Source organism: Lynx rufus, unplaced genomic scaffold, assembly GCF_022079265.1.
Source record: "Lynx rufus isolate CCGP_SWC_20201006 ecotype Redwood Valley unplaced genomic scaffold, mLynRuf1.p SCAF_4, whole genome shotgun sequence".
NCBI lineage: Eukaryota > Metazoa > Chordata > Mammalia > Carnivora > Felidae > Lynx > Lynx rufus.
This window is the reverse complement of record NW_025814856.1, coordinates 66,694,014-66,708,621: the sequence shown is the minus strand read 5'-3', so window position 1 is coordinate 66,708,621 and position 14,608 is coordinate 66,694,014.

Below are 14,608 nucleotides of genomic sequence, written 5' to 3'. Positions count from 1 at the left end.
ATCATATTAATCAGTGCAGAAAAAGCATTTGACAAAATCGAATACACACTCATAATAAGAATTTCAGCGCCCTTAGAATAGAGGAGACCTACCTCTATTTGAAAAACGGCATCTGAGGCGTCTGGGGAGCCCAGGAGATTCTGCGTCCATCTTCCGCTCAGGTGGCGATCTCGCATTTTGTGAGTTCGAGCCCCGCGTCAGCTCTGTGCTGACAGCTCGGAGCCTGGAGCCCGCTGTGTTTCTGTGTGTCCTTCTCTCTCTGCCCCTCCCCTGCTCACGCTTTGTCTTTCTCCCTCTCAAAAACATTGAATAAAAAATTTTAAAAGATATAAAAAACAGCATCTACGCAAACAGCTGACCTCGGACTTAATATGGAAATACTGAATATTTCCCTTGAAATTGGGGAACAAGCTAAGGCTTTCTTACCACTCTTATCCAACACAGTTCTGGACATGCTTGCCAGGGTCATAAAACACACAAAACAGGCTAGTCTGTGGTCAACTCCACAGGAAGCTGCAAAACAACTCCTAGAACTAACAAACGAGCTTAGCGTGGTTGCCGTCGGTGCTCATAGACTGACAAACAAAAATCAATCTGGTCCCCGTACTGTAAAAATGAACATGTGGAAACCAAAGTTAGAAGCACAATATCACTTTAAACCGTCCCCAAAGGAAGATGTGTGTTGAGACCAGAGTTTCCTTAGCTGTGAAGCATGTCCACAGCACGAGGCTCTGACGCTTTCCCTTCTCCGTGACCTTGGGCAAGGTGATCTTGCCTTGGTGCCTACACACTTAAAATGGGAATAGCACGGCTGCCAGAGTTATTGAAATGACTATATCACTCAATAGTTGTAACCCACTTAATAGATGTAACTTACTGAGTTGAGGGTCTGGTGCCCTAGTGGTTGCTTATATTCTTTCTTTCTTTTTTTTTTTTTTTAATTAAAAAAAATTTTTAAGTTTGTTTGTTTATTTTGAGAGAGAGGGAGCATGAGCAGGGTAGGGGCAGGGGAGTGGGTGAAAGAGAACACCCAGCAGGTTACACACTGTCAGGGCAGAGGCCGATGTGGGGCTCAAACCCACAAACCATGAGATCCTGACCCGAGTTGAAATCGAGCATCGGTTGCTTAACTGACTAAGTCGCCCAGGTGCCTCTGCTTATATTATTTCTTGAAAATAGTTCATATACCTTGGGATGCAATAAAGCAGGTATAATAAGACAACTGTCATTCTACTAACAACCCCGGTATTCACAATCACGTGAACTGGCTCATGCCTTGTCTTTATGAGTTTGAGCCGCTGTCGCAAAGTATCACAGATGGGAGACGTTTCTTTCTCACCGCTCTGGAGGATACAAGTCCAAGATCAAGGCGCTAGCAAATTTGGTTTGGGATGAGGACCCTCTGCTTGGCTTGTAGATAGATGCTTTCTTACTGAGTCTTTACACGGAGGAGAGAAAGAGAGAGACAGCTCTGGTCTCTCCTTTTCTTACAAGGGCACTAATCCCACAATGAGAGCTTCGCCCTCATAATCTCATCGAAGCCCAATTATCTCCCCAAAGACTTAACTCCAAATAGCATGATATTGGAGGTTAGAACTTCAATATATGAACTTGCTGGGCAGAAGAATTCTGCTTATAAGTTTTCCTAATCCAGGAAACATCCTTTGCCTTCTACTGCTTATCAAAAGTCGGCTCACCCTTCAAGGCTCTGCTTAAGAGGCAATGCTCCGTGAACCAGACATCTGAGCCAGTATAATCCACTGCCCTGTCTATGGATTGGTCTCCCATTAGGTATCATTTAAAGAAATTACAAGTCCAGGGGCGCCTGGGTGGTTCAGTTGGTTAAGCCTCCGACTTAGGTTCAGGTCATGATCTCACGGTTCCGCTCAAGGGTTCGAGCCCCATATCAGGCTCTGCGCTGACAGTTCGGAGCCTGGAACCTACTTCATGTTCTAAGTCTCCCTCTCTCTCTATCCCTTCCCCACTCGCACTTTGTCTCTTTCTCTCTCTCTCTCTCTCTCTCTCTCCCAAAAATAAACATTAAAAAATGATTAAAGAAATTACAGGTATAGGACTAAGTGATGAGGTAATATAAGATAGAGTAGCTCTTACAAAGAATGGCTTGGGAAATATATGAGAGGAAAAAAATTTTGAAACACTGCAAAATAAAAACAATAATGCAATGAAATCTCAACGTATAACAGTAGAGGAAGCTGGCCTGCCAGACTGAAAGAGGGGGTAATTTTTACGCCTGTGAACAATCCCATAAAGCACACACACACATCTCCAGAGTTTAATATTATCCATTTAAAACCTGATTCGAAGAAAGCAATTGTTTTTAAAAAGAAATTAAAAAAAGAATAACTTAGTAATTCAATAGCTGTTATTAAAGGATCAATGTGCCAGAAGTTTCAGAAAGCCAACTTCTCCAGGGCCGGTCATGTCTCTGTCTTGCACGATTAAAATCAGTTAAACTAACTCTCCTCAAATGTATGGCGTTAATTGAGGAAAACCATCACTGAACGTATTAGCTACAAAAGTGACTTCCTGGTGTGCACTTTTATTTTTGGTGATGTGATGATTCGAAATATACTTCTTTGCAACAACTTACAAATAGCCAGTATCTTAAAATAGAAATGCACACTGTATTTTAATTTTTTTTTAATGTTTACTTATTTTTGACAGAGAGAGACAGAGCATGAGCTGGGGAGGTGCAGAGAGAGAGGGAGACACAGAATCTGAAGCAGGCTCCAGGCTCCGACCTGTCAGCACAGAGCCTGATGCGGGGCTTGAACTCACAGACCGCGAGATCATGACCTGAGCCGAGGTCGGACGCTCAACCGACTGAGCCACCCAGGTGCCCCAGAAATGCACACCGTATTAAGTAAAACATACATTAGCCAAGATTAGTCATGAGTGAACTTCCCCACTTACAGAATACAAGGTAAAATGATTGTCTTAAATTACAAACGTGCATTGAGATTCCCTTTATTTATAGAACATAATCTCGTGGCCATAGAATGCACATTATTTTACAAAATCTATAGAAAGGCAAATAAGGCATAAATTAAAGAAAAAATAAAAATTGGATCAGTTCTGATGCATAGGAAATGCAAAAATGTTTGGGCAGATTTTTTTTTTCCAATACAGAGAAATATTTTTTTTAAATCTGATATGATACACCAATTGAGTTAAAAATGAGCACAAAAGATACGGAGGGTATGGTTTTGTTTTCGTTTTTCTTTTTATACGTTTATTTATTTATTTTGTGAGAGATAGAGGTGGAGAGAGAGAACCCAAGCAGACTTCACACTGTCAGTGCAGAGCCAGATGCGGGGCTCGATCTCATGAACCCGTGAGATCATGACTTGAGTAGAGATCAAGAGTCAGGTGCCCCACCACTGAGCCACCCAGATGCCCTGGAGGGTATTGTTATTGGCCCTTTGAAAAAATGAGATTTTTTTTTAACGTTTATTTATTTTTGAGAGACAGAGAAACAGAGCACGAACAGAGGGTGGGCAGAGAGAGGGGAAAACACAGACTCGGAAGCAGGTTCCAGGCTCTGAGCTGTCAGCGCAGAGCCCAACGCGGGGCTCGAACTCACAAACCGCGAGATCGTGACGTGAGCTGAAGTCAGCCGCTCAGCCGACTGAGCCACCCAGGCGCCCTGAGCAAATGAGATTTGATATTACACAGTCTCTGTTCCCCATAGACGTACTGATCACGGATCTGCTGTTTGGAGCCCCCGATTTCAGTTCAGATTTAAATACATGGTTTTATACCAAGGACTCCAGGGGAAGAAATAGTGCAAGGGACAGAACTGTTCTGAAACTAAAATCTGAGTGGTCTTAAGAACTTTCCACATCTGCTCCACGGTGGGAAAGGCACTGGGACCTGGCAAAATGGTGTCAGCAAAGTCTTGGGGACCCTTCTGGGTCCTGGTTCTCTGGGGCACCGAAAAAAGCCTGACATGTGAAAACTTGTGAATAACTAGAAAAAGATAATCAATGTAACTATTATGTGACTGTATCCAGAAAGGAACAATTTTGCATTGACACCACGCAGGACAAAGAGGTGTGAGGAGAGGTTTTTGGTTTTGCTTTTTGTTTGCTTTTGTTCCTTCTTGTACAAGGTGTCTTAAAAACATTCAAGATTGATTTTGCAAGTAAAGCAAAATGTCCACACAGTGTTAAGACTATTTTATCAGACAGTATCTTTCTTTGTGAGCTACAACGCCCTTGTTACCAAGAATTGCAGCATCTCAGATACATATTAAAAGAAAAAAGGAAAGGGGCGCCTTGGTGGCTCAGTCGGTTAAGCAGCCAACTTCGGCTCTGGTCATGAACTCACAGTTCATGGGTTTGAGCCCCATGTTGGGCTCTATGCTGACAGCTTAGAGCCTGGAGCCTGCTTCAGATTCTGTGTCTCTCTTTCTGCCCTTCCTCTGTTCATGCTCTGTCTCTTTCTCAAAAATAAATAAACATTTAAAAAAAAAAGGAAAATTAGGAATATTTGTGAGTCGGCAGAATTTGCCTATATTTCTCCCTTCCAGAAAGAAGAGACTCTGGTTGCCAAAGCGAAGCAGATTTGAAGGCTAGGTTAGCAGAAACCACCACAGAGGCTCTACTATCTGCAAAAGATATCTCTGAAGGTCAGAGATATGGGTTCCCCTCTCCCATGGGGCATATGGGAAACTGCACTTCCTACCCTCCTGTGGATGGGTGGGATCCTGACTAATGCCAACCAATACCTGTGAGTGGAAGCGATCTCTGTTATTTCTAGCCTGATACTAATCCTGTAAGATGCTACTTCTCTGCCTGTCCTCTCACCTCCATGTCCCAGCAGATTGCATGTACCCAAATGTGCAACTATAGAGTAGAGGTGCCTCCCACAAGCTGTATTCCTGAGTGATGTTGTGGAATAGAGTCTCCTTGTTGCCAACTTTCAGTGACTATCATTCACAAAAGGATAGATGGATGGATGGATGGATAGATGATGATAGATGATGATGATAGATAGATAGATAGATAGATAGACAGATAGATAGATGATAGAGATAGATTAGATAGATAGATAGATGATGGCTAGCTAGATAGCTAGCTAGATATGATAGATGATAGATAGATTAGATAGATAGATGATAGATAGATAGATAGATAGATATTAGATAGATGATAGATAGATAGATAGATGATAGATTAGATAGATGATAGATAGATAGATGATAGATGATAGCTAGCTAGCTAGCTAGCTAGATAGATATGAGAGATGATAGATAGATAGAGATTAGATTGATAGATGATAGATTAGATAGATGATAAATAGATTAGATAGATAGATGGATACAAAGATACATAGATAGATGATAGATAGATGATAGAGATAGATTAGATAGATAGATAGATAGATTATAGCTAGCTAGATATGATAGATAAATGATAGATAGATAGATAGAGACAGATTAGATAGATAGATAGATAGATAGATAATAGATAGAGTTTGAGACTTTGGGCTTGTGACGAAAGCACACCAAAATTTATCTTGACTACTATAACAAAATATGGCTAACATGCTACTTTTCAATCTTTATCAAATCATATCCCTCATAATAGAATTATTTTCTCTAACATAGAGGAACAGCCTTTGAGAGATAAGAAAATTTCCAAACACTGAGATGTAATCGTGGAAGAACACGGAGATACACGACCTTTCTAATTCCCATCACAACCTGTGAGTAGGCTTTCTCTCATTTCCCTTATTTTACAGCTGGGAAAACTGATGCACAGCAATGTTGGGAGAGATTTGCTGGTGTTCACGTGGTTAGTAAGGTATAATGTTATAATGCAAACCCACATTCTGTTTATTTTCTTTTTTTTCTTTGTTTTTTTAACGTTTATTTATTTTTGAGACAGAGAGAGACAGAGCATGAACAGGGGAGGGCCAGAGAGAGAGGGAGACACAGAATCTGAAACAGGCTCCAGGCTCTGAGCTGTCAGCACAGAGCCTGACGCGGGGCTTGAACTCACAGACCGCGAGATCATGACCTGAGCCGAAGTCGGACGCTCAACCGACTGAGCCACCCAGGTGCCCCTATTTTTTCTTATTTTACACACTGCATCACAGACGGAGTTTCTACAGAAGAAAAATCTTCTAAGTGGAGTTTACGTATCTCTAAACATGGTCTCTTTATACATAGAAGTATATCTTTCTAAATTTTTATTTTTATTTATTTTTAATATTTTTTAACATTTATTCATTTTTGAGAGACAGAGAGAGACAGAGCGTGAGTGGGAGGAGGGCAGAAAGAGGGAGACACAGAATCCAAAGCAGGCTCCAGGCTCCGAGCTGTCAGCACAGAGCCCGACACGGGGCTCGAACTCATAAACCGCGAGTTCGTGACCTGAGCCGAAGTCCGACGCTCAACCGACTGAGCCACCCAGGCGCCCCGTATCTTTCTAAATTTTTTTAAATCCTTACATAGCTTATTGTTTAAAATCTTTTCTTGTTATTAAAATCTTTAATCTCTAAATAATGTCAGTATTTTCTAAGTATACAACATACATGCATATACACACTGTACTTTTTTTTAAATCTTTATTTAAATTCCAGTTAGTTAACATACAGTATAATATCAGTGTCAGGTGAACAATGTAGTGATTTAACAATTCCATACATCACCCAGTGCTCATCACAAGTGCCCTCCTTAATTTCCATCACCTATTTCACCCATCCCCCACCTTAACCCCCCCCCCCCCCGTAACCATCTGTGTGTTCTTTCTTGGTTTGACTCCCTCTCTTTTTTTCTCCCTATGATCATTTGTCTTGCTTCTTAAATTCCACAGATGAGTGAAATCATATGATATTTGTCTTTTCTCTGACTGACTTATTTCACTTAACATTACACTCTCTAGCTCTACTCACATTGTTGCAAATGGCAAGATTTCATTCTTTTTGATGGCTGAGTAATATTCCATATTATATCCTACTACATATATTATATATATAATATATATTATATTTTAATATATATTATATTATATATAATATATATAATATATATAATATATATAATATATATGCGTATAATATATATATATATATCACATCTTCCTTATGCATTCATCAGCAGTCAATGGAGTTTTGGGCTCTTTCCAGAATTTGACACTGTACTTTAAGGATCAAAATAAAATGTGATTTTCTTTTGTTTGTTTACAATTTTTAATCTTTAAAAACGCCAGAATTAAATATCCTCTATGATCCACATGTCAGAACAGACCATATCAAAGTGTTGATATTTGACTCCATTAACTGATTAGTCTGTCAACCTAACAGAAAGAGCATGGTTTGGGGTGAGAGAACCCAGAGTTTGAATTTGAGCTGTGCTATGTGTAGTCATATGGTTTGGGGCAAATGTCTTGCGGTCCTAAGTCCTAGCCTCTTCATCTATATGACAGCATAATAGTACTTATTTGGAAAGATTGCTGTTAGGACTAAAAAAAAAAAAAAAAATCACATTTTTCCTCTTTTTTTAGCAAAAGAATTTACACTATGCCTGCTTCAGAGTAGGAAAGTAGAAAGTGTTTGGATTAGGCTGTTTTCAAATTTGATTAAGGGAATGGGCTGTGTTTTAAAGTCCATTATTTGGGAACACGCTTGGAATGTTAATTTCATGATGCATCAACTCAACTATATCAGGGTAAATTAGATAAAAAGCATCATCTGTCTTCTAAAATTGGCATTCCATACTTTTTGCATATTTATTATTCCTATGTAAGTGTTAACGATTTTCCAATAGACAATGACTATACATAATCATCTACTGTTGGTGAGGCATTTCTTCCTGCTTAAAGGAATATTTTTCATCAATTGCCTTTAAGTGAACATCGGGAATCCTGTGGATGTTGAAGCTGGGTAAAGTGATTGTATGGGGTCGTAAAAACTATTTTTCCATTTAAATAAATACAGCGTGAAACACTATCGTTCACCAAAACCCATGGCCATTTAAAAAAAATACATTGTATGCGGAGATTTTAAACTGATGTTCAAATGGAAGCGTTGACATTTCTTTTTTGAAAAGCAAACAAAACTGTTGTTGGAATTTGGAGACATGTGGGAGTCCCAGCCTGGGCATTAACTAGAACTTGAGGAAGTCATTTATTTTTCCTTATAAACTCGAACAGTAAGACAAGGTAACAATATTTCGACTGCCCCCTCGCAGAAAGATGCAAAACACATATCCGAGTGCTTTGCCAATTAAGTTATTAATACAAATACGCATTTTTGATCTGTCTTAGACATTGAACGATTACATCATATTTTCCTGTACAAAAAAAAAGTATTAAAAATTTCCTTTTAAGGAGTGGTATTAATGGGCTTCTTCTCTTGCCCTTGGAGACTCAAATCTAAAATATAAGTTTTATTTTCAGAGAACACTGTGTTGGCCGGTTTCGTTTCACAATTTAATTTGACATAGGGAATAATGAACTTTATGGGTATATGTTTTTTCTTTTTCATTCTTTTTTTTTTTGACTCTAGACTTTGTGAGTCTTCGTTCTTTTAGAGGTATTATCAAAAAAAATTCAGCCATGCTGTGGTATCTTTTTAAGAATGTAAGAAGAAACGGTGATTGATTTTCACTTTCTATATTTCAGGAGATGATTATGACACAAAAATGTTTCTGAACAATGAGGATAAAAAGATTGAGAAAAAGTGCTTATTTGTGTTAAGGCCGAGAGAAGAATTACCTTCAAGTTAAGGCCTTCTTCGTAGCTCTCATTACTGTTCACATATTGAACTTTATTTCTAGGATAAAATTTAATGGAAGTTGCTTTAAAAAATAATTTTCACTCTCCACCTTTTCCTGTTATTCTAATCCAAATCTTTTTTGTAAGCCATAGATATGGAATTCTCACGTTCTGATGGCTGCTTTTTGTGTTGAGGAGATTATATTTGAATACTAAATTTTATCTGAGCTCTGAGCTAACAATACATATAAAAATAGCACATTGGACTAGTTCTGAATTTAGAAAAAAGCATATAATTGTGCTTCCATTTTCTTCTGATATTATTCAAATTGCCATATTAAATAGACAAAGCCGTGAATTTTTAGTTCAGCTCTTACATTTCAGCAAAGCTAAGGAATTAAATATAGAGAATGAGGGTGACACACACTGAAAACCAGACTTGATAAGCCATTCGGTCCTTCCAATATGTTTCAGAAAAAACTCTCTGGCAAGCCCGAGCATGACTTTTTATGGCTTTTTAATACTTCAGAACATAACTTTACAAGTCGCAGACCAACGCCGGCTCAAGGTCTCCATAGCAAAAAGGATGCATTGTGAATAATCAGGAATTTAGTCTTCTGGTATTTTCTGCCATCGGTGGCCGTTCTGGGGTGTGATGCAGCCAAAATGTATTTTGGCACAAATTAAGAATAGTAAACCTATTTCCCAGTAAATTTGTTTCTCTTTCTTTCTTTCTTTCTTTCTTTCTTTCTTTTTTTGGCAAAATATCCATTTATTTATTGCAACTGCATTCCAAATCAGTCTCTTTACATCTTTTATAGTGTAATTCTTAATGACACCATTCAGTTTGTGAGAAAACAAAGGACACGTGCAAACCCACAGACAGCGGAGTTACCTGGAATCTGTCCTGCTAAATTAGAATTAGAATTCTAAATAAACCATAAAGGTCTGCCAAAGGCCATTACTACATAACATGAAAGTAAGCCTAGTAGATTTCCTGAAGAACTGGAATTTTCTTTTGTTTATAATTTTTTACATGTTTACTTATTTTTGAGAGAGAGAGAGACAGCATGAGCAGGGGAAGGGCAGAGAGAGAGGAAGAACAGAATCTGAAGCAGGCTCCGGGCCCCAAGCTGACAACACAGAGCTTGACGTGGGACTCGAACTCACGGACCATGAGATCATGACCTGAGCCAAAGTCTGATGTTTAACCGAATGTGCCATCCAAGCTCCTGATAAAAGTGGTATCTTGAATCATTAGCACACATATGGACTTTTAAATAAACGACACAGAGACAAATAGAGATCCCTTTAAAAAAATTATAATTAGATCAAAAATATGTGCAAGAAAGCAAGAAAGCACAAAGTCTTGGCTGCCGTATTTCTATTACCCCAAGCTCCACACCAGACATGTAGGTCCCAATGAATAATTGTCAAAAATGACCTCATGATGGGGCACCTGGGTGGCTCAGTTGGTTAAGTGTCTGACTCTTGATTTCAGCTCAAGTCATGATCTCATGGTTCATGGGTTCAAGCCCTGCATCGGGCTCTGTGCTGACAGCATGGAGCCTTCTTGGGATTCTCTCTCTCTCTCTCTCTCTGTCCCTCCACAACTCACTCTTTCTCTCAAAAATCAATAAATAAATTTTTTAAAAATGAGCTCATGAGACCATCAGGTAAGATTTTATTTTTCTTCGGAAGGTAAGTTCTCATGTCTTAATTTGAATGTTTATCATATCTGGTTATATGGTACCAATTACTTGCTGAATTCTGGAGTAATTTCCACCTGCTGTCATCAATCATTTTTTTTCGAGCTTCAAGAGTTTACTTTGTATGCTATTTCTTTGAATCATGTTTGTGGGGCTCATCCTGATGAATTTCTGTTTTTCATCATGAGAAATACCACTTATAATCTGTTATAATATTATCATTGACAGACGCTTTCCATGTGCTGTGCTCTGTAAATGTATGTTCTCTCTCAGTCCTCAGTACCTCCGTTTTAGAGACAAGGAACTTGAGTCTCAGGATGCAGCAAGTTGGGTTTTGCAGCCAAATCAAGATTTAGGACTGGACACCTAGATCATGTTCCATCTCCTTATTGATTCTTGGAGTTAGACTACGGAGTTGGAAAAAATAAGCTCTTTGAAACACTGACTGGTAAGCCATACTTGCCCCCACCAAACACATAAATGGAAATACGATACGGTTAACTTTTGTTAACCGTTTTTTTTTTTTTTTTTTTTCCTGTTTACTCCTGTGCTGGGTAGTTGGAACAGCTACTCAGTCCTCGTTACTCTCTGTAGGTGAATTTAAAGGATGCTCTTTGGGACTGAAGATGGGATCTCAACTACAGAAATATGGTGCCCAACAAGGATCTCTACACCAGTTCTCCACAGGCACAGATAACAGGTCAGGGGGCACCTCCCTTTCTATAACCTACAGAGCCATTATTCTGGACATAAAGTCAAAGGTTCAAGAAGGCATCACAGACTGACCCCAAATTTATCAATTTGTTATCTTGAGAGTCCAAATCTACTGAGCAGCAGGATTAAAAGCCGGGTACCAAATGTTTTCTCACCAGTGAAATTGTGTGGTCCTATTTGTAGGGAAAATAAAGAGACTCTCTTTTTAGCGTCTATGCGGGTCAGTGGACTGCAGCTGCATGAAATCGTTTCACCTTCTGTGATGGCCAAGTTTTTGTGTCAATTTGACTGGGTCACTGGAATGCCCAGACGAGGCGTTATTTCTGGGTGTGTCTGTGAGGGTGTTTCTGGAAGACATTGGGACTCAATAAGTTGACGGTCACCCCCTTATGCAGGTGAGCATCCTCCAATTCATGGAGGGCCTGACTAGAACAATGGCCTGACTAGAACTGCCTGCCACCTGAGCTGGGACATCTCAGCTCAGCTCAGGTTGCCCTGCTCTTGGACTGGTATTCAAACCATCAGCTCTCCTGGTTCTCAGGCTTCCAGATTCCGACGAGAATCGTGCCGCCCGCGTTCTTGGGTGCCCAATCTGCAGACTCAGATCGAGGGACTTCTCAGCTTCCTTAATCCCACGAGCCAGTTTCTCACCATAAAGCTCTCCAATGATACATTCTTTCCAAGGGCGTGGCTGATTTGCTACTGGGGGTTGGAAATATCTATACACATAAAATACAGAGATAGTTAATCCATCCACCGAATGCCATCCACCGTGCTGGTGGATGGAATACAGTGATGAATTCAATCCAGCCTAAGCCCGACAGGAGCTCATAGTCCCAGGAAAGAAAGACATGGGGGAATCAGGGCAATCACAACACCAGGATAAAAGACGTAACAGCGGGAGGAGTGTATAAGGTGCTAAAAGTATAGGGAAGAGGAACACTTCATACTTCCTTGGGGGAAGGAAACGCTCAGGAGGCTTCCCGGAAGAGGGGGCCAATGACACAAAGGCTCGACGAATAGAGAACATTTCGCCATAGTAAGGAGGAAGAGAGCTATTCTAGGCTAAAAAATTCACGTGTGAGGGCCTATGTGCATGCAAGCATGGCACGGTCAGTGACCTGCAAATAGTTCCTCACACCGCGAGGCAAGGACAAGGAGCCAGAGGTTGAGGTATGGACTGAGGGATGAGTCCGAAGATGGTCCATGGGAAGCTGTCAGGAGTGGAAGAAACTGAAGAGGAGAATGAATTAGTGAATAAAATGGAGAACAGGGACTAGACCTCTCGATGAGACAGAAGAAGGATGGTCGGAACCAATAAATGTGAGCCTTGAGGCTGAGAAGGAATGATCTATCACTTTCGTAAAGGTGAGTTTTGGAGGTGCCTAGGTGGCTTCGGCGGGTAAGCATCTGACTTGGGCTCAGGTCACGATCTCACAGTTTGTGGGTTCGAGCCCCGTGTCAGACTCTGTGCTGACAGCTCGGAGCCTGGAGCCTGCTTCGGATTCTGTGTCTCCATCTCTCTCTGCCCCTCCCCTACTCACACTCTCTCTCAAAATAAATAAACAGTAAAAAAAAAAAAAATTAAGTTGAGCTTCAAATACACATTTAATAAAATCAATCTTTTATCTTCTTAAGAGTTCATAATATCATCTTGTACTTAATTGCATATAATACGTTTCACATCAGTAAAATAGTAAGAACTGTGTTATTATCCTCTAGAATACAACGTCCGTTATTCCGGCTTCTCGTTTGATTCATCCTCAAATTCTGAAAGGTCATCCTGCAACCTAAAAGCAGTTTGATAAACAGCCAGCCTTTGAGGATGAATATTCAATTAGCATCCTGTACATTTTGCATATTATTTGGCACTTGGCACAAATACTACTTTCTGTGACATCGTTGCAAATCTGCGGGCGATGAATTACTTGTACACCAGACCCGTCCAAGATTATCCTTCTTCTTCAGATTTCCTCTGTTGTTACCTCATTCAAATCAGTATTCACCGGTCGGAAGAGAGAATGAATCTCTGATTAATAGCTGTTGCTTGATTAATATTGTTCTCGTTTTTTATGAGTCTTGTTCAGCATTGATCAAGCAGGGAGTCATTTCATACCTTTGTTTTATCACAGCCTCTTAATTTTCTTTGCCAATCAACTTCCAAGTGCAGGAACTATTAATGCTCATTGGCAATACTGCAACAGCTCTCTTCTTTTGTGCGGAAAAAGGTTCCTCACCAAAAGAAGGGAATAGATGTTCATTGCTGAGATAAAGTTGGAAAGTCCAAGATTAAGCTCACTTAACTGAGTAACTTATTGATGTGTGTTTTGATACCCAAGAGGTGTTCAGACATGTGCTTTCCAAACATTCTATGGGGCTCCTTTTTCAATGAGAAGGGGGTGAAGCTAGCATCCCCTGGGATTCTTTAAAAATCCTGTCTTATATGCTGTGTCTGCCTCCAACCATTCCTCACATCATTCCACCAGTCATCTCCCTTCCAAAAAAATTGTCTGTGGTCTCTCATTGCCCACAGAAAAGTGCCACCCTATTTGGCAGCCATCCACAATTTGACACATCTTGCCCAGAGTTTTACCACGTCCCACCGGCTTCTATATTCTGGGGTCATAAAAGTCAACGTTCAAATACTCCATTGATGTTTATGTGACCTTTCACGACATTTCCACTCTCTGTAATGCCTTTCGCCCTTACCCACAGAAAAACTCGTCCTGAGCCTTCCATTCCTGACGCAAATAGTCTTTTCTTCTATAAAGCCAATTTCCCCCTCCTTGTAAAAACAATCCAAGGTTTTTTTTGTCATAGGCTACAGAGCCCTGAAATGTCCCTGGTTGCCTCTCCAACCACATTTTCTAGGAATGCACGTTCACCAGCTCCAAGCCCCTTCACATTTCTTCCTTTTGTCTAAAATATTTTTCACCACTTTGCTTCCATCATACTGCATTTAATGTCACCTGAAATATCTCCTCTTCTGAGAAGCCTTCCTTGACTTTTCTATTAAAACAGCGTCTTCTTCTGATCCTTCTTCCTTAAACATTTCTTTTACCCTTATCACCATGATTACCACCATGTTTTATGTGTCGGTGTTTGTCTCTCACACAGGAATAGAAGCTCTCTCATGGGGGGACTTGCACTCGTGTTCATTTTGGTTATGTGTGATCTCTCCACCACAGAAGAGTTTTCGGCTTACTAAATATATTGTTAAATGAAAGACTGAATAAGTGATGTAAGGAACTACAAATTGGAAGAAGTACATACCACTCTCCCAGGCTTTCTCCTTAATGTGGTCCTTGAGAACACAGAGATACACACATAGAGACAAAGAGTTTGATAGATATAACAGAATTGTAGCGGACGTTGGAAGACTTTCTTGCCACTTAGCATCTATTAAAATATTTTTCGAGTAACGTCGCCTCAATTCCTCTT